Raw genomic sequence first — 22,034 nt, 5'->3', positions numbered from 1 at the left:
TAAGGGTGACATTCTTCTGTAAGAAGAATTCTTCCTATTGACCACCACACTGATGTTCTGTGAGCCATGGATATAGTAAGTAAAGAAGAAGTTCTCTGAAGACCTAAATGTTATTTTATTCATGGTAAAAAGAAAAACACTGTTCTTTATTATTCTCTTTCTCTCCTCTACAAGTTGTCAACTAAAAGGTTATAAAAAGATTTGGTCTTCCTCCTGGTCACTACCGTAACAACTGGTTCCACATCCCTCAATTGATCCAAATCAAATAAACAAACAAAAGAAAATTGGGATCTTTAAGGCAGTAACAATAATTTTCAATAAATGTATATATATATATATATATATATATATATATATATATATATATTAATATTTATATTTATATATTTTGAATATACTCATGATACCAGTTGTTGTTACTGCCTTACAAGTCCCAATTATCTTTTGTATGTTTATCTGAATTGGACCTAAAAGGTTATGTAGAGGGGTAAGGGAGGAGGTACTAGGCAGGAATTTCAGCCCTTTGCACTTCTAATTAGACACTTCCAGAAGAGGAAACGGCTGATGTACAATAACATAGGGGACAGTGCTAGGGAACTAAAAAAAGTCAAATTTTCTAAAAAGTCCACATTGATTTAGGGACCATACCCACTACAACATTGTGCACTGCACACACACTCATGGTCATCCATTGGAAGTGCACTGGTGTGCCATTTACAATGAATGGTACCACAGCATCATACACCAACATCAATATCATACATCAACATCAATACACCATCATTTGTTGTTTCACGTGTGGTTAAGTGCAGAATAACACAATCATTACCAGTGGCCAATGGACCCAAATGGAAAAGAAAAAAAATTCTCTACTATTCAACTTTGCTTTTCTGCAGGTTCCCACTTGAAAGGTTATTTAGGGGAGTAAGAGAGGGAATTCCATAGTTAGTGCCCTAGCCCTGTCCCATTCTTCCTCTACATCAGCCCTTTGCTATTATAATTAGACATTTCCAGAAAAGGAAAGGGTTGAAGCACACAACAATGCATTGGAAAATAGGGCATGCTGCATTGCATTGTGCCGTGCATGCATTATGGAAGTGCACTGGTGTTGCTTCTCATGCGGTTATGTGCTGAGCAACACAAGCATTACCAGAGGGCAATTGAGAGGCCTCAATGGAAAAGTAAAAAACTTCAAGTAAGCATTTAAAATACTTGATTTTTCCGTGTTTTTACAGATAATCTTTTAGGTTGGTGATTAAGTCTCCTTAGGCTCACCATAAATGTTTCAATTTGACTGTACAATCTTTTAAAAAGTTACCAAACCTCCCCAGACTATCAAATACAGTCAGGCACCTTCTTGTACCACATAGTCATTGGTAGATACAAAGTAGATTTTTGCAGTCAAATTGGAAGGTCCTTCTAAGAGCAACAATGTGGGGCCCTAATGACTTTCTTAGCAGCTCCTCATTTCCCGCAGCCAAATGATTCCCAACCGCGATAGTTTGTGATAGAACATTGCAGCCAATTCAGCACCCCAGTGCTGAACTGGCCCTAACACTGCCGATAAAATGCCTGCTTGTTTGGAATTTTTAACTAAGCTGCGTTTGCTTCCCCTTAACATTTTTTTTTATTTGAGTGTAAGTGTGAAAAATATAAAAAAGAGTCAGAATTATGAAACTTTTTTTAACATACTTGCAAGGAGGAAGCTGAAGATGGTGAAGTCACTGATGCAATTTGTAGGGTGATGTGAGTGGCACAATTTTTTAAAGGCCATTTATGGGCAAAAATCTCTCTCTTTCTCCCCACTAACCCTTCCTGCATGCTATTAGGATTTCTTTACCTTGTGAAAGAAGAAAGATATGCCCCCAGCCATTGTCCAGGTCCCTTGAGAACATTGCTTCTGGGTTTAGGGGGCCACTGGTTCACCTCTGCACCAGTACTGAACGGTCCCTAACAGTTGGTTTTTGTTGATGGCGTTGTTGCTGCTACCCTTCCCTATTCTAAAAGCACCTTACCACTGAATAGCCAATAGGAAGTGACTGATGTGGACCTCCAAACAGGACCATGTGGGAAATGAATGGAAGCAATTAAGAGTTGATCGGGGCTCCATCATTACATGACTGCAAATTAGGGTAAGTAACATGGACTTTTCATTTTTTCCCCAGCATCAGTTAGGAAGGGTTGGAGGGAGGTCAGGTATGGATTCTTAGATTCATCCTGAAGATTTTTATTAATCACCTATTCACACTGAAGGCATGTGATGTGTTATTGTGCAGCCATCTGCGTGAAGTTGCACATGTGCTTGCCAATGTTTACCCAACCCTAACTCCCCTAGGGCAACACCATACCGCACCCTACATATGTATATATGTATACAAATAATAATGCAATCAAAAAGCCAAAAAGCCACTTCCCATTTACATGTATTTGCAATAGCTGCCTGATTCCACTTTTATTGATAAGATGCAGGAACATTTTCTGGGTTCATTGATGGGCTGCTCCACCCAATGAATTCCACTAAAGCGGCAAACATGTACTTGAAAACTAGTGTGAGTACAGTGGTCCCCCAACATTGTATAGCAGTCTGGTGGGTGGACCACTAATGATCGACTAGGGTCGACTACTGTCAGTTCTTACAGGAGAATACAACAGGATGCCTTCTGCTCCTCCTATCCCTTACCCTCTCTAAAGAACTGGACTGCCCTGTGCGTACAACACTCATTCATTCTACTATCACTGGAAATGATGAAAGATCATTTCCAGCAATAGAAGTTTGAAATGTGCATGTAACCTAAGACACAGATAAAATATAGAGAGTATATCTCTATACATTTTTTAGTCTAATCCAAAAAAGATACTTTCATCTAAAAAAATGAAGCTGCTGTTGGGAGTTTGGTACAGTTCCCATAAATCAAGTAGCACAAAAACAAATAGGATAATTGAACTGTGACAGGTCCTCTTTAGAAAAAATGACAGCAATGAGTTGTTAAATATTCAGTTGTTCGGTATCCCTTCCCCTGAGATCACACTTTTCTGCTAGATGCACCATAACCACACAGAGAGCAACAACAAATAATCGACTTCCTGAAAACCCGCAAAGCAATGAATGCAAATGATGAGAAAAGGGTACTGTATGCATGATCTAGAACTGTGTTATCATCCAAATTAGTAAAAATATTTTTATAATCAGAACTGAATCCACAGCTCAGTTAAAGTGGAACCATAGTTCTGCATGCAAAAACTGTGAGCAGGCAGAATTTCTAAAATTGTGAGCAGGTAGGATTTCTATAAAAGAAGGCACAGCTGATGTTCCTTGTGCAATAAAACTTACTTACCTACCTGTTCACAATCTTCTTTTTGTAGAATACAGATCTGCTCATGCCAAATTAAATAATGCGTGCTGGAATTAGATCATCCCAGCCTGGCCAATCATGCGGAAGTTCCAACTTTTAGAAGAGGAGTGGAAGAAGATGGCAGTGCCCGCAATGGAGAATGGAGAGGTGAATGTAAATAAAAAATTGAAATCAGGCAGGTTAATTTATTTTATTACAGGAGGGACATCACCTCTCCCTTCTGCAATAAAGGACCTGCCTGGTTGCAATTTTTCAGTTTTGATGGTTTAGTTCCACTTTAATGCCATGTATCTTTTAAAGTTTTTTTTTTTTTTTTTTTTTTTAGGTCCCCCACTAACAGTAATTTTGGTGGCAAAATTTCAAGGGCCTTAAAAAATAACTAAAAAGTCCACAGAGTATTTAAAATTGTGTTTTCGTGACTATTTTTTTAACTTTAGAAAAAAACAATGTGCTTTAAAAATGTGGGAAAGTTCCAAGATGTTCCACTGTCCACCATGACCCCCTCTCTCTTGCATTTTTCAATGTTGGTGGCAATACCATGCTCAGGGGCTTTGCAATTATCTTGCAAACTTGAGAAGTAGTTTTGTAAAAAAAAAACAGAGAATTAATTCTGATACCACTTGCTATCTATCAAAATAAACTGAATTTTTTTTTATTTTTGTAAAAAAAAAACAGAAAATGAAATAAAAATCAGTTTTGCTCATCACTGCCAATCACCAGCAGTATATAAGTATTTTTACGACTTTAGGTATTTTCCGACTGCTCCTAACGTTAACAGAACCAATGATGCTTACTGGTATAGAACATGTGGCTCCGTTCACGTGGCAGCATTGGGTCATTTTGTGCTGTCACATTCAGATTCTATGGTTCTGTGGAAGCTATAGCTAATTGAGCAACATGCCTGCAAAAGAATGGTAGGTATAAGCCCCTGGGGTGGTGGGGTATTAAAAAGAACCAGTTGCTTTGCCTTAAATGGGCAAATAGCAGGTTAATTTTAGGTTAGAGTTTGCACAGTGGCCATGTAAAGCATATTTTAGCTATGGTCAGCAAGGGCATTTCCTATTCCAAGGACATTCTTTATCCAGGATACTGAGCTAATAGCAAGATGTAGATTGGGACTTTACTATGACTTTTCCAGACCTTTGCAGCAACGGCAGCCTTCAAGGCATAGGCATAGGCAAAACCAAAAACTCCATATGTCACATATCATTCATATATGATCACAATGTGCTTCTGATTTGCATGTGGTAGCACTTTGGCCATAATTTATCAAGCTCCCCAAGATGGGAGAAGTTAGACTATGGAAGAGCCTGGGTGATCCAGCAAACCTGTAATGTATTTCCTAAAATCATTTGCTGTTATTTGGCAAATGTCTTCAATCCTGAACCAAATCCATTTGAGGTTTGCTGGAACACTTAGGTTCTCCTATGATAGTCCATCTTCTCCTGTCTTGGAGAGCTTTGACCAATCAGACCCTTTCTATGAAAATTATTCCTGTTAATCCTGTTGATATCACCATTATCAATAGGGGTGACCATTATCAGGCCATTGATCTTCCATTGAAGACTGCATGGGGGAGTAAAGTGCAGCCACAACTCTGTACATACCCCACCATAAATGCCAAGGAGCCTAGACACAGCATTCTAGGCAAGCAGAAAATTTAGGGCCTTTGGGTTGATGGAAGGAAATTGAGAAATGAGAAATGCTGAAGTGCAATGGAACGTTGAGATAACCAATGATTCAGTTTGTTTGATTGCATACTAGGCTTTTCATGTATTTAATGGGGCAATGATTCTTCCTGTAAAAGTTCCAAGAATGGTCTTTGATTTAAAAGACATAATACTTACAATGTTGGCTGAATATCAAGTCCAAATTCTACTGTCTAGAAGCAACATATCCAATGGCAAAGACTTCAAACTCAACTCTTGTTCTCCACTGTTTTTATTATAACCCTCCACCAGTCCCTAAGTCAAGGGATGGCAACGTAGTGACATAGGGGTAGGCAAGAGGAACCATTGAGATCGGTGGGGAACAAGGCTGTTGTTTGATACTTTCAGAAGTGTTGAGTGATGAAGACTTTACCATAGGCTATGTTGATTTAGGACAGCGTACCATATCATTCCACCCACTAGGGACCATTTATTCAATTTCTGGGAGAAGTCGCTTTGGAACTGTGTAATAATAAAAATTAAATTAATTTGTTCAGAAGCCCAGCCATGGTTCCAACAAAAGGTTTTTATGAATTCACTTTAAAAAAAATTGCAGCACTCAACCAGAAAATCCCCCGGAGGTATAGCTGTTGAGGCTCTGCTAACAGATAATGAGGTCTTCTTGGTTGCTTTGCAGAAAGCTAAAACAATAAAAATTACCTAACTGTGAAACATGTATTTGGCGATGCACTGTTATATTTTACAGAAACAACATTTGTATTTTTAGGCTGTGGTTCTAACTGCCTTGTCCAGTCATTTCTAACAGGAAGCGAGTTGGCGTGCGTGTGAGGTGAAGATTTGTTACTTGCTATACATGATATTTCGGTGGTTGCTTTTAGAGAGGACCTGGGACTTTCGTCTCTTGGTGAAGTGGTGAAGCTTACCAAACTATTTAAGGTCGCTGATCAGTAAATAAATCAGCATTTTATATGCGCGCCAGTTCACACCCTGGTAAGATAGTCCCAAATTTCCATTGATGGTCAAACATAAGGCCACAATCTGGTCAAATCTAAACATAAACATGGATGCTGAAATCTCTTAAAGGTTTATGTCTATGAAATGTGGGAATTGGAAGCAGTGAAATGATACTGTATTTGATCATTGTTTTTTATCTTGGAAGACCAAAGTAATTAACACAAAGCTTTCAAAAGGTAAAACGTTCTACCTTGGAGAGTGGCCAGTTGGGAGTTCTTGTGGGTTAGACAGAAGCATGTCTTCCAGTTTGGCAATTATGTGTCCTTTATGTCAATGGCAAGGGTTACAGTAATTATTTTTTAGCTACACATAGGATTCTTACTTTTCTTTTTTTTTTATATTCAATTCAAAGCAAAGGTTGACTTACAATATCCAATCCTCCATCCCGTCCCCAAACTCCCCCATTCAGTGCGTAAAAAATGTACCTAAGAAGCAACAAGTTAGAATTATGCTTTTCTTACTCCCATCTTCCACCCCAGGTGAAAATAATACCACTGACCTTCTGGGAGGATACCTGTGGAACACAGCCGGACTCTTTTGCAATGTACTGTCATGGTATTTAGCCTTCTTCATGTTACACATGATCAGGAAGATGGTGTCATGATTCCCAGCTCCCTGTTGCATCCACATTTTTGAAATGGTAAAGAAAACACAAAAGCCTATCAGGATAAATAAATGACACACACACTGGCCAAGGGAGCAGTAATGGAACACTGAATGTTCCTTCTTTGCTTTCACTCTCCTCATTCACAAACATATGCCCTCCTCTTTTCCCCTCTCATAGCATTAAAGTTCATATCTCCCTGTTCTTCCAGCCCCTCTGTCATGTAGGCTTATGTTTAATCATCCTACCACACCACCCTGTGCATTTACCCCCAATCATCACACGTATCCTTGACAAATCCAGCTATATTTCTTTCTCCGTACTATGCTAGGTCAGTGTCTAACCCTCTTGAGTAAAAATACACCCCACAATTCTATCGATATAAGTGAATTAGGACTTCCTTCCTCTTGTTGGTGACCACTTTAGGGATACACCCCACAATTAAATCTATATCGAAGATTCAGGACCTCCTTCTTCCTGTTGATAATCCCTCTAGTGATGACACCAAAATTCTATCCATATCAATGAATCAGGAACTCCCTCCTCCTGCTCGTGATTACTAGGAATACGCCCCACAATTCTATCTATATAGCAGAGGTCAGCAAACTTTTTTGGCTACTAGGCCATTTTAGGAGGTCAAGAAGGCACACGAGGTGGAACTCTCTCTTGCTGATGGTTCCGCCCCCCACCAGGCATCTGCAATGCATAGGGAGGAGAGGGAATGCCCCTGAAGGGAAATCCCTCTCCTCCGTATGCATTGTGAAGGAGAGGGAGTTCCCTTCAAGGGCGTTCCCCTTACCCTGGCAGCAGAAGTGTTAGCGCCGGCCGCGGTAAATATGGAAGGGAGGCATAACAAGGTGGCTCAAGAGCCGTGGGTTGCTGACCCCTGCCCGCTGGGATTAGGCCGAACGACCATGGAGTACTGGCTTGGCCGTATCTGGCCTAAAGGCTGGAGTTTGCCGACTCTGCTATATAGAATTCTTCCTGTTGATGATCCCTCTAGTGATGACAATTCTATCTATATCAAGAAACTGGGACCCCCTTCCTGCAGGTGCGTGCCAGGTTTGAAATTCAGCCAGGACACTATCTGCATAGGGTTTGAATGGTGTTTCCATGTTGTTAGGGGCTCTTCTGGTGCCTTCTTGTAGGAAAATGTATTTGTACATTGCTGACATTCTCTTATTTATTTTATGTTTTATCTTACATTGTATATGCTTCTTTATCTCCTGAGGAAGCAGTCTTATTGGTACTTTGAAACACATTGAGACATATTAGCCCCTTCTAATAACTTCTGTCTTACCTATAACTTCTATCTACCTGTTCCACAAATAAAAATGCAGGATACTTACCAGCAGTTTGGAAACAAAATATATCACCATTTATCAAATTCCATAGCCACTTACCTTGTATACATTTTTGATATTTTATACATTTTTTGTATGTTTTTTATTCAGCCTCCTAAAAAACATTAATGATCATAAATAATATTTTTTTTTATTATTATTATATTTCCACAATGCTTTAATATGTGTCTAAAAATCATTTAGCTTTACATTTGATACAAAAAATGTAATTTTTTACATTATTTAAGCTTTTGGATCTGTGTTTGTGCCAAGCACTTTTAGGTTCACTTCCTCTCAAATGACTTACTATTTCTGATGGAAGTTTGTTCCAAACATCAATTACTCTTCTAGTAAAACAGTGCTTTCTAAGGTTGGTTTGACCTTTCTTGCTGCTAGGTTGAGGTCATGTCCCCATTTTCTTGATCTTAGTGTAATACTGAAAAAACTTTCCTCCTCAACCTTATTCACTTCTGTGTTTATCAGTTTACATCATGCCCCATCTTTCTCTTCTTTCCTCTAGTCTACAAATAATAGATATATAAATATATCTCCTGGATATTTCATTATTTTAATTCCATAGTATAAATCCAATATGAGTTGAGATTGGACTATTTACACACACCTACTCAATGGAATCATGTCTTTAATAAAGTATCCCATTCTATTTAATCAATATCTTGTCAAATAAGAAAATGGACACACTGGGCCTGATTTATTAAACCTCTTCAGGCTGGAGAGGATATGCTTTCATCAGTGAACATGAGTGTTCTAGCAAACCGGGAGTGGATCTAGTCCAGGATTAAAAACATTTGCTAATAAATTGCAAATTCTTTTTATCAAATCCATTTAAGGTTTGCTGGATCACCCAGGTTCACTGATGAAAGTGTATCCTCATTTTTATAAATAGACCATTTTGTGTAGTTGTGCAGCATTATGACTTCTTATATTTCACATTTAGTGTCCTGTTAACAATTCTTACAATTTCTCACAACCAAATTTCTGTGACTACAACTCTTGCTTCTTCGTGAAGATACATGGTTAGTACTGTAATACAGAGATGCTGGAATTATAGTATCGCTTGGAAAGGTGCTCCGAACGCCAACGGCGTACTAAATTAATCAATTAAACGTAAAAAAATGTAGTTCGGTGTGCAATCAGTAATATAATATGTGTATTCTGTTCACCAGTTTATATATATTGCTTGTATTTACTTGCTAACCTGATTACTAATAACATATTGGTTGTTTAACTTTAGATTAAGATGGTCATTAAGGTCAGTAAAGGGCAACCAGAAACTCCTTTCTTCTGCTGGTGATCTCTCCAGTGATACACCACACAATTCCTCCTATAGAGGAGAATCCAGACCTCCTTCCCCCTGATAGACAAGCCTGTAGTCGTACACCACACAGTTCGATCTACATAGATGAATCCAGACCCCCTTCCTCATAATACCCGTCTCTCTAGTGTTATATCTCACAAGCATATCTATATAGGGGGATTCTGGATCTTTCTGGTGATGACCCCTCTACTGATTCACCCTACAATTCTATTTAATCTATTTTAATCCTTCGAGTGATATACCCCATAATTCGGTCTACTGAATATTAAGGACCCAGGTTCTCCTTTCTCCTGCTGGTGATTCCTCAATTAATAAATTCTACAATTCTATCTATTTGTACTTGGGACAATCATATTCTCCTTCCTTCTGCTGGTGATCACTCTCATAATACACCCCACAATTCTATCTCTATAGGTGAATCAGGACCTCCTTCCACTTGCTGGTGATCACTCTAGGGATACACCCCAGGAATAAATCTATATCCTAGATATAGGATCCCCTTCTTCCTGTTCATGATTCCTCTTGTGATGACCCCAAAGTTCTATCTATGTCAACCAGGAGCTACTTTTTTACTTCTGGTGATCACTCTAGGAATATTCCCCATAATTAAATACAGAGGAATCAGGACCTCCTTCCTCTTGCTGGTGACCCCTCTGGTGATGGTGACCCCACAATTCTATCTAAATAGAGGGATCAGGACCTCCTTCCTCCTGCTGGTGACCCCTCTAGGGATGGTGACCCCACAATTCTATCTATATAGGGGAATCAAGACCTCCTCCCTCCTGCTGGTGACCCCTCTAGTGATGGTGACCCCACAATTCTATCTATATAGGTATATAGGGGAATCATGACCTCTATTCTCTTGCTGGTGACTCCTCTACTGATGGTGACCCCACAATTCTTTCTATATAGAGCAATCAGGACCTCCTTCCTCCTGCTGATGACCCCTCTACTGATGGTGACCTCACAATTCTATCTAAATAGGGGAATAGGTATTTTATTGTGATCATCTAATATTCAAAATCAGGGTTTTGTTTAGTTTTTGAAAGAGTTAGAAATTGTTAGAACCCCTATGTTTTATGCTGGAGACTGGTCACTGGAGCAAATGCGATGGAAGGTCCATGATTTTAAAAAAGGAATCCGCTCCCTGTTTAACTTTTGTGAGCTTTGACTACTCCATCCTAATTCTACATTCTATGTTGGGGCAATTTTTTTTTTAATAGAGTTTCAACACATTGCCCAAAGCAACTAGATGTGAATCTTCTTGTTCATTTCCAGCTGCCATCTTCTAGTGCATGGAAATCCAGCTGGTTGCTTGGTGGGGATGCAAACAGTTCTTTTTTTATAACATTTTTTTGGTGTATATAGTGATGTGAGAGGGCAGGTGGTGAGATATTAGGGCTTAACATGACAAAATGTTCTAAAACAGCCCTGCCTAAAATTAAGGAAAAATCTGGGGTGATGAATAAATATATTTTTGTCCGTAAAGGGTGTAATTTTTCAATATCATGGCATAGTTATTAGTACCTGTGCCAACTGGCTTTTTTTTTCCCCAGATGGGTTCTACATTCTCATACAAGTCGATGGGAATGCGAAATCTGTAGGACCCAGTCAAATGCAACTATGAAGGAGGTCTTACATTCACACATGCACTGGTAAATGATGCTCAGGACAACAAGTAAATGTAAATTTACCAAATGTAAGGGCACGCTGTAAGGAATGGTGATTTTTTTGAATCCTGAAATGCCAGATCCTGAAAACAAAAAGCGTTATTCTTGGCAAAAAAGTAGAAGTGCAAACACACACCACAAAAAATGGGCACTGGCGGTGCTTGTCGTACACTGCGCTGATCTATCCAGCTTATCATTATATTCATCTATTGGGTACAACGCTCACAGCCCTCGAGGAGTTCCCAACTTATGAAGATACATGCAAGAAGGTTCTCCACTCCATGATAAGATCTATGATCATAGCAAATAAGTGACAGAATACATCAAGGCCTTAAACTTTTTTTTATTATTCCATTTCCCCATTAGCTAGACAGCACTTTTGTTAACGGACTTGCCTCCTCAGCATGGATTGAAAAGTCATGAAAAGACAAGAAATGTTCCATCTACGAATGTATACACAGGATATGTCTATCATTTTTATCTCCTATGTATTTGAAAGTAAACATGTTCATGTTTGGCTTATCTCTATATATTTCCTTCAATAGATTATACATCTCATGCTCTGACGAAGCGGGCGTTGTTCCATAAAATGAATCACATGAAGACACTTCTCTGTTACACGCACTTTTAATAATATAGTATCTGGAAATAAAGAATACGCTTTCATTTTCATTAAATAATTGACTGTCCTGGGGTATTTGGTTCCTGAAGGAGAGGAAGGAAGAACCCAAATTAGAATTAGAATTAAATGTTTATCATACAAAACATGTAAATCAACATTCTTGTTGCATAGAACATGTTTGTGAGCAATTTGAAAACACTTTGTTACAGTTTTGATTTTTTTTACTTTCTACTATACATATACACCGGACTCACTAACCAAAATCTTTTTCCACTACTATGTTGTCTGATCACCTTCAAGGCTTATACACAAAGATCCATACAGCTCAGAGCATAGACCAGTTGTCTGGGCCACAGATGGTTCAAAGTGACGATTTGGGCACTTATTCTTTGACTTCTGTTGGTGCCCGTTTTCTTGTTGTTGCAATTACTACTGTAGCTTTAGTTGGCTTTGGCACAAGACAATTTCAGTAATATAGGCATTCCTTTCATGCTTATTTCATGTTTTAAAAGTTAAGGGGGGTTTTAAATTAAGGGGGGTAGACTCGGGGCTAGATTTCCCACAAGGCCATGAAGCCGAGGCCTAGGGTGCCATGACCACTAGTGGCAGCATTTCCTCCAGAACCTATCCAGCTCCTGCCCACTATCATCATGGCTACATTCGCATGTCTGCTCCTCTACCAACCACTAAAGCCATGTCCTATTCTCCGATGATTGCTTTAAATACCCTGGGCACACGCCAAGAGACAGACGGCTTATGAAGCAGCCAATGCATCTAGAAGCAGACATGTACAAGCTATGGACTAAAGTTCTGGTTTTCGGTGCAGGAGCACAACAGCCATGGATTTGACAAGGTCTCCCTTCCCTAGAAAGTTTTGCTTGGACATCTACAACTGCAAGAGGACCTCAAACTGCCTCTGGAGGACTGCACTGACTCCCACAAGTTATATAAGTTTACGACACCCAAATTTGAGCAGCCTCAGGGTGTGTTCTGCCTCAATTTCAGGGTCATCATTACATCTTCCATTGTGCCTCAGAGTGTGATTTTGGTGGAGGATTGGAGAGGTTGGGCATCCCAAGCTGAGTAACCTAGGGGAGAAAAAAGTATAAATCCAGCTGATCCAGCTGGGTTGATTTAAAGTGTAATGTTGGACAAAAAAGTGATAAGGACCCGTGTGGGTCTAGTTCCACCTACTCTGACTCAACAAGATAACCTATAACTAGCCTGAAAAGGAATTTAGATGTTCCTACCTCTGTTCTAATGTTATTCTTCGCAAGAACATACCAAGATGTAAGGCCCTGGTCAGTATCAGTATTCTCCAGACACCATTCCCCTAATCTAATGCCGCAGTCTTCAACAATAGCAGCCCCCGCTCAGCCTCGGGAGACTGGTTGCATCTCCCAGCACTCGGTTGCCACCAGGACTTAGTGTGCAAGGGATGGTGTCTGGGGATAAGCCACCAGTTGACCAGGAGCCCACAGATACAAAGTACAGAATTACCAGGGAATCCAGAAACAAGCCAAAGTCAAACCAGTCTACCAAACGATGTACAAACGAAAAGGCATAAGCAGAGTGCGGGGTCACAGGCAAAAGTCAGGCCAGGCTGAGTTCAAGCGGATTGTCAGGAACAGGCAAAGGTCAGCAACAGAAAAACAGTCGGTATCTCTCCAGCACAGCAAAGCCCAGCTAACACTATAACAGGCACTGGTGACTGGGAGCAGAGAGGCTTTAAAGTCCCAGCAGACAATAACAGTGCAGGACGGAGTCAGGAGCAGATCAGCCACTAGAATGCCCTTCAGCTGTGCACAGTGATGCTAGGGATGCCATTAATCCATCAGGCTGCATGGCTAAAGGGAAGTAGGGGATGCTGCTATCTTAGTTCTCCTGGCTGCTGCCAATGACATCTTCGGACAGAACAAACAGTGTTTTATATTGCGATGGCACACAGCACAGATTCGTCGGCCAGATGCTCTCCTAACATTTCCCCACTTCATCATAGTCTCACGCCCAGAAGCCCGCTTTAATTTTTACGGAACTCATTACCGGGGTATGTCAGGAGTGGGGAATGGCTGGTGGGTTTTAGGTGGAGATATGCAAGGAGATTTACTAGAGAGGATTGAATTGGAAAAAGGTCTAGCTTCAGGGAGGCTAAGAGGTGGGGCATCTGCTATGAAATTCTCACAGACACTAGCAACACACAGAGGCACTTTGTCAAACACTTCTCGCCACATGCATTCCCCCATCTTACAATCTGCCCAGATTCCCAATCAATTACAAGGTTATGCTTTCACAACCATGGCAGTCCTAAATTTACAGAGGATGAAGGAATGTCCAGCAGAACAAATGATAACATTTCTGAGTGGGCAGCACCCAACACCCAATCTAACGCCGGAGTGTTCACCTATAGCAGCCCCGGCTCAGCCTCGGGAGACCGGTTGCATCTCCCAGCACTCGCTTGCCCATAAGACTTAGTGTGCAAGGGATGGTGTCTGGGGATAAGCCAGCGGCTGACCAGGAGCCCACAGATACACAGTACAGAATTACCAGGGAATCCAGAAACAAGCCGAAGTCAAACACAGGAGATCAGTCCACCAAACGAGGTACAAAGGAAAAGGCACAAGCAGAGTCGGTCAAGGCTAAGTTCAAACGGATTGTCAGGTACAGGCAAAGGTCAGCAACAGAAAATACTCAGAATCTCTCCAGCACAGATAAGCCCAGCTTACGCTATAACAGGCACTGGTGACTGGGAGCAGAGAGGCTTTAAAGTCCCAGCAGCCAAGTCAGAGAGTCAGGAGCTGATCAGCCTCTAGAATCCCCTTCAGTTGTTGGATGCTGGGGATGCCATAAATCCATTAGGCTGCACAGCTAAAGGGAAGTAGGGGCTGCTGCTATCTTTCTCTCTCCTGGCTGCTGCCAATGACATCTCTGGACAGAACAAACAGTGTTTTATATTGCGATGGCACACAGCACGGAGTCGTCGGCCAGATGCTCCCCTAACAAAAAATTTATGAAACCAGTACCATCCACTTCAGCCAACTTGATGTGATCCCTGTAAGCTGCCTTTGACCTATAAGGTCAACAGTAAAGAGCCATTAATACAAAAAAATTCAAATACGTTTTTGGCCCAATTCTGACAGCATAGTTTCCGATCCTAGGTTCCTTTCGAGTCTGGGTAAGGGACCACATGTAGGCATGTCTTGCTCTTTTTTTCTACACTAGCTGTGGGTGGTCTTGTGGATTCTGAATATGAGGAGCTGACCTGTAGTATGCAGACATAAAGTTAGAAAAGGTAATGAAAATTACAGTAAATGCTAGAAAACTTTTTTTTGTTTTGCCTGTTAATCCTGCCAGCAGTTCCATTATTTTTCCACTTTCTTCAACACAATGAAAATTAGTTTTTCACATTATGAACAGGGCACTCATAGTTAGACAAGTACTTTTAAAGGGAAGCAATCAGTACATTTATAAAACAGGGAATTTTTTTAGGGAACAGGGAAGAAAACTAGTCACAGTTGGACTTTTGCAAGAACATGAATATTTTGCCATAAATTATCATGAATGGGCAGTCTTACTAATTGGAGATGTTTGTATGTTTTCTCCTTTTAAGTTTAAAGCCCATCTTCAGTTTATTATTCCTATTCTATATCTTCTATTTCATTCTATTCTTCTAAAAAAATGTTTTAGTCAGTTTTTGCTCAAAATAGCACTGTATGCATTATTTGCTCTGCTCTAGTACTACCCTGTACATTCTCCTCTGCCATTTGTCCCCTCCCTATTTCCGATGTTATTGATGTCCAATGCCATCCAACCACTTCCTGTGAGTTTGGGCTGTCAATGGCACTTCTTGGACTTCTTGGTACTCTGGTTCTCTTTTAGGGGTGTTGGTTGGTCATCCTGCCTAATGAAGTGAGAGCCAATCATTACGGTGGTTCTATTGTTTGTTGACTTATAGTTATGATTGGCACCTTTTTAGGTGGGCCCTTTGAAGAAGATAAATGCCTGAAGGATGAGTGTAGGGAGGGGACCTGTGCTATGGACCACTGAAAGACAGGGGTACAGGACAGGAGGGCCTTGAGGGCCCTGGGACCTGTCTAGACCAGGGCCAGAAGCCCACAGGTAACTTGCACAGGGCCTGTAAGGAGGCCAACTCCAAGGTAGAGGCATTCCTCATATCCCCTGAAGAGCATATAAATTCAGTTTGGATCATAGGAAATTGGATTCTGGAGTCCGATGATTTGGACTACCAGTCTTGCTGGATTGAACTGTAAGCACCAGACATTTTCCTGCCCTATCCCTTTTACCTACCCCTAATCTAAAATGTGTGAGGTGGAGGGATTTATGCCGCAAATCAAGGTAGACCCTGGAAAAATTCAGCTGCTTCTTCAGGTGTAAGTCCTAAAATATATAAACCCCTAAGTGTTCCATTTAGTGTAGCTCGGTCATCACAATATTTTTTTTAGTATATCTAAAGCCACAGCTATTTATGTTGTTTTGAGTAAGAAAGGATTAGGATTATTTTACAGTATAATAAAATAGTATGAATACGCATAAATAAGTTTGAAACACAAAATCATGTAACAATAATAAATTGAATAAATAAAAAAAAATATATATATATTTTTATATATATATATATTTTTTTTTTTATTTTTTTTTTTTCAATGTACTGCTTTTACACATATAAATTCAATGTATTGAATGCAATACAAATGGATTTAGAATTTCCCGCCAAGCCCCACCAGCAATGTACACACGCACCGACGTCACCAGGAACTCCCCGGTGACTCATCGTGTGCAGAAGACGCCAGAGGAAGAAGGAAGAAGACAGGGATCACAGCGATGGACGGCGTGGGACAGCGCGGGACGCCGGCAGATCAGGTAAGCGCTGAATTTACTATTACTTCCCATAAGTTTACCTACCCCGAGTGTGACTCGGGGATACCGCTTTCAGCAACTTTATTATACCCCGAGTCACACTCAGGGTTCCCGCTAGGAAGGTTGAAATACCTTTTAGAAAGTGAGGAGGAAATCTCTCCAAAGCAAGGGAAAAACCCTCTTAGTTGTCACCCATCAAAATAGTTCCTCTTTTTTCTGTTCTGAAGACAAGTTGGGATTTTCCCTCAATTTTTGGTCACTGTGATAGTGGTCATGGGCACAAATATAGAAGTGGGGTTGGAATGCTGGTTGGGTGTTAAGATTAGGATTTGACTTTGGAGATAGGGTTAGGTTTAGTTATATTCTGTAATTATAAGGATGTGGGATAAGATGGGGTTTAGAGGTTATGCCTTGTGGGTTAGGTTGAAGGTTGAATTGCATTTGTGTTACCTTTTGGTTTTGAAGGAAAGAGGAGACCCCAGGAAGCAATGTGCCCGGTATGAATGACTCTAGGATCTGGTAGAGATTTGAGGCCTGATTTATTTTTACTCCATTACTCCTGATTTATTATTACTTTATTATTATTCTCCAGTTTTGGTGAGCTTTAATAAATTAGGTCCTTCATGTTTGGGGGTTAAATTTAGTAAAGTGCTTTATCATTGGGATTAGTATTTAGGATTACAGTTAGGTTAAACTAAAGTTAAGGTAAAAAATTGGTGTTAGGTTTGATAAAAGCATTACCAGTTGAAGGTTGGGGTGGGCCCCTACCCCAGTATGAGGGGTAAAAGTAAGATAAGATTTAAGCTAAAGCCAAAACAGCCTCATACTTATTAAATGTTGAACAAAAGACACAGTGGTGATATCTGGCTTTCTGTACAAAGCAGGTTGATCAGAGCTGGTCTTGGATTTGTTTGACCAGGAGCTGTATAAAGCTGCCCTCAGTAAACCTTTCAGGAGCACTCAATCCTGATGTAAGCAGTAGGCCGGCTCCTTGGGGGAGTTTCTTTGGGAGGAGCTATGCAAATATGTAATTAGCGGGCTGGTTCTTTGGAGAAGTTGCTTTGGGGGGAATTTTTCAAATATCAACTAGGTGAATGTCAGACTAGAGAAATGGGCAGACTAGACTGGCAGGTAATCACCTTCTCATTTGGGGAGCAGTTTTGGTGGCTGGTATAATTTACAATGGTAGAACCTTTATTCAAAGGCAGAGCCTGAATATCCACAAGATAAGGTACCAAATATATAGTTTATGTTCTTACCACCAAATGAATACTACATTCTTCAATGCTGTGCCCCAGCCCATCAATTCAAAATATAGGATGCATTTGAAGGTAGTTGGTGTTTGATTGGGTGGGCAATACCAACAGGGGCCATTAAAATGGGGCAGATTCTTCAATCTGTGCCAATCAAAGGTGGTTCAATGCTGCTACTTTGCCTTATTTTGACTTAACAGACAGACAGGGATTGCAGCAGCAGAGAAATTGGGACTCAATCTTGAGCTGCCAAGCTTAAAGAAATCTTTTAAAAAGTTAATAGTTTAAGTTGATAGTGTTCATCTGTGTTCCTCATGGGCGTTGCCATTCTAACAAATCTGCAGAGCAGGACAGTAGAAGAGTTGTCATTTAACCCTGACCGTCCACCATATTTATGATTGGACCTATACTTCTTGCCCTCCCAAGGCCATCTATCTAAAATAATTATCTTTCAAAAAGTTGATAATATTCATCTGTGTTCCTCAGGGGTGTTACCATTCTCACAAATCTAAATCGCTGGACAGTGGTAGAGTCCAACTTTAATCCTGACCATTCACTGTATTTATGGTTAGACTTCTCTTCCCTTCAGAGACTAACTATCCCAGAAAATTAGGCTTCAAAATTGTACAAGGCACACCAGTGGTTGGAGTGGGCAGGCTCAAAGAGATAGCTTGGTCATTCTGTATTACTACATCTGGAATTGATGACTAGAAGGAAAGTAGTCACCCTATTATGCTATTAGTTCAGTTCTAGGAGTAGGGAGCCATCATGGGTCAGCTGTATGAATGCAAAACACTATTCCAATTGTGGTGGGACAATGAGGACCCTTCAAAGTGAAACTGGTAGCCCAGTCAGCAGTTTGGAACCTTATTATAGATGGGAATTGTTACCCACAATCAGCCACAAGATGAATAGATAGTTGTGAGCTGCCCCTGGTCATGGCTTGTGCTGGTTACATACATCCAATCAATTGTGGTGCAGTGCAAAGAATAAGCTGAGCAGTGTGATATATACATTTTTCAGTGTTCTTCTTCTCCTTTCACTGTCCATTCAGGGGAAGGGGACTTGTATGTGTTAAATTAACCTGTAGCAGAGTAAAAATAGGTCCCTATCATACAGGACAGTGATATGTGTGACAGAGCTGTGTAAATCCTAGCATTGGATGCAGAGAAATGCAAATTGTTTGGCAGGTCACACTATTCTTATATATTTGCATTTCAGCTAAAGTTTCTAAATTTTATTTTTTGGCACCGTCTTTCTATTTGGGAATGTATAGAGGAGTGACAATGAGAGGAACCAAAATGTGTGTCTCACAGCAAAATGCCCTACAAAAATAGATGAGAGGATGTTGATAAAAATGTTGACTCATGATCAGCACGCCACCAGCATACCGCAAAGATAGATAGATTCTCATCTGAAAATCAGAAAAAGTTTTCCAATGTTTATTGTTAGAAACTAAAGGACCCTGAGAGGCCATCATCACTGACCGGGGAGTCTGTTTAGATTCACCCAAATTATTACCAAAACTGACACAATTTTCACATTGGATTCAATTTAAAAATGTATCAATCTGGAGTGACAATTAATTTATTAGTTTTCTAATTGAAATAAAATTGAAAAATTTAGGGTAAAAGTTTGGTGAATCTTGGGAACATATTTCTTAAAAGCTGTTTTTGTCACAATGACGTCATAATGTGCTGAATTTAACGTCATCACTAATGTTCAACTTGGACTGGGTTTAGTTCCGCTTTACCACACACAGTTTTAATGATGATTAGTTTGCAGATCACATTGGGCTTCCTAATAAAAAAAACTCTGCCACTGACACTTTGACCTTTATCCATCCAAATAAATATCCATATGGGTCTGTATGGGAAATGGTGGGGTTTATTTGTGCTCTAAAGGAACAATCTGATTGGAGGATAGGAGGAGAAGCAGCACGGGGTGTGCTGTAGTGCTCATATTCTTTAAAGAAACAATCTGATTGGAGGAGAGAGGATAGAGGAAGAAGCCGCACAAGAAGCTGATTAGTTGTGTTGCAATGCTTATGTACTCAAAAGGGACAATTTGATAGGAGGAGAGAGGATAGGGATAGAAGCAGCACAGGGTGCCAATCAGTTGTGCTGCAGTGCTTAAAAGGAACAAGCTAATAGGAGGGAAAGAGGATAGGAGGAGAAGCAGCACAATGAGCCAATCAGTTGTGCTGCAGTGTGCATGTGCTCAAAAGGAACAATCTGATTGGACGAGAGAGGATAGACAAAGAAGTAGTACAAAGTGCCAATCAATTGTGCTGCAGTCCTCATGTGCTTTAAAGGAACAATGTGATAGGAAGAGAGATAATAGTAGGGGAGCAGGAAAAGGAGCCAATAATTTGCGCTGTTGTGCTCATGTGCTCTAAAGGAACAATCTGATTGGAGGAGAGAGGATAGAGGAAGAAGCAGAACAAGGAGCTGATTAGTTGTGCTGCAGTGCTCATGTGCTCAAAAGAAACAAGCTGATAGGAGGAGAGAGCACAAGAGAGAGGTCTTTATCAATAGCTGCTTTTCCTTTCAATGTGCAATTATTGGCTGGGGGAAAGACAAGACTTAGTGTTACTTGTGCAGAAAACCAGATCTCCAACTCAAGAAAACAGGATTTGGAAGTCATACAAAGCTGTGTATACCTCAGGACTGGGTGGATAGAAATACAAATCTTCTAGAATCTAAAAAAGTTGATTTATATTTGTTTTTACTATCTGACGTTCATGTAAAAACTAACGAGTTTAGTAAATGAGTCATAGAGTTATTTTGCCGTTAACTGACACATACTGACACTGTTAAACATGGGCATTAATGATCCACAAAGTCTGGGCCCATCTATAAAGCTAACACATGGGAAGGCGGATTTGGCTGAGAATTAGTTGTTAGATTCAGCAAACACTTGCGGTTAACCACTTTTCATGTAGAAACATCAGTTCCCTGCATCCACACCCGCCGACAGAACCAAACTGCATGCAAACCACTTTGTAGCCCTGACAATAACTTGTAAAGGATGTCAGTATAAAATGAGTGATTGTAACACGACTCATGAATTATATCATGAAATATGACAGGTCCTCTTGATGTGACACAGATCGCATTGACTTGCATATGTGAAACGTGAAGTGTACATCAATAAAGAAAACAACTCTCCAGATATAGGAAGTCATTAAGAATAATATAGGGAGAGTGTGTCATTCACCAAATTATGGGGACAGATACAGATTTGTCTGAGTTTGCTCCCTGAAAGCACTGGGTTCCTGGGTGTAATTCCCACAGGGGCCCTCTGTATAGATATTATATGTTCTCTCTACAAAGATACTGCATGCAATAGCTTTACAGTCATTTGCTTTCACCCACACAGGCCCAAGTGTTTGTGATATCACATGGCCATGTGGGTTGCAAGTGTTAGAGAATAAAGAGCGCCCCCAGGTGGTTGGGTACACAGCCTACATTAGTGCTAAATAAATCACCAATGGAAAAATCTATCTATACATGTTGTTAGGTTGAGTTCAACCTGAAGAAGATGAAAAATGCTCCCTGCATCCTTAGAACCATAAACCTAAATTTCTTCTGTATTAGCAATCATCAGTGTTATTGATGATCAGCAATCTACAATTTTATCTTTTAGAATACTTCTTGTCTAAAACACAGGTGAGTTCTGCAGCTATTCAGCTTTACTTTCTTAATGAACATTCTAAACCTCTCTCTCTGCTCTACCCCTCAGTAAGCATGCTCCATTACCTTTTCATTTCTCTCTTCAATCTCCTTAGTGTGCATGCTCCATCTCTCTGCTTTCCTCCTCAATGAGCATACATCTCCCTCTGCATCCTCCTCCTCAGCAAGTATGCTCCATCTCATTATTTGCCCTCCTCAGTATTCTCTATCTCACTTTCTGCTCTCCTTTTCAGTGTTTATGCTCCATCCTTCTCTCTGCTTTCCTCCTCAGTGAGCATGCATCTCCTTGTCCACACCTTTTCAGTGAGCATGCTTCATCTCCTTCCCTGCCATTGTCCTCAGTGATCATGCTACGTACATGCATCATAAACATCACAATCAGAACACATGGACATCACACAGGTCACACAGTTTGTGTAAATACATTACACAGGTCACACAAAGTCAGAACACATACATCACACAGGACGCACACAGTCAGAGCACACACATTACAAAGGTCACAGATAGTCACAGCACACATGTTACACAGGTCACACACAGTCAGAACACACACATTACACAGGTCCCACACAGTCAGAACACACACATTACAC

General features: G+C 40.3%; 1 protein-coding gene across 3 annotated transcripts in view; it reads left to right on the top strand.

The window, feature by feature from the left end:
* The first annotated feature begins 1,848 nt into the window (after positions 1–1,848).
* Positions 1,849–22,034, top strand: part of LOC140322779 (lysophosphatidic acid receptor 6-like) — a 38,981-nt gene continuing 18,795 nt past the window's right edge. For 2 of the 3 annotated variants that reach the window (XM_072399382.1, XM_072399381.1), the window contains exon 1: positions 1,849–2,132. The gene's annotated coding sequence lies outside the window, so the exon portion shown is untranslated. Of the gene's footprint in view, positions 2,133–3,363; positions 3,501–22,034 lie in introns of all 3 variants that reach the window. The other variant, XM_072399379.1, reaches the window with a different exon arrangement.

Source organism: Pyxicephalus adspersus, chromosome 2, assembly GCF_032062135.1.
Source record: "Pyxicephalus adspersus chromosome 2, UCB_Pads_2.0, whole genome shotgun sequence".
Classification (NCBI taxonomy): domain Eukaryota; kingdom Metazoa; phylum Chordata; class Amphibia; order Anura; family Pyxicephalidae; genus Pyxicephalus; species Pyxicephalus adspersus.
This window is presented reverse-complemented; position numbering and strand designations above follow the sequence as displayed.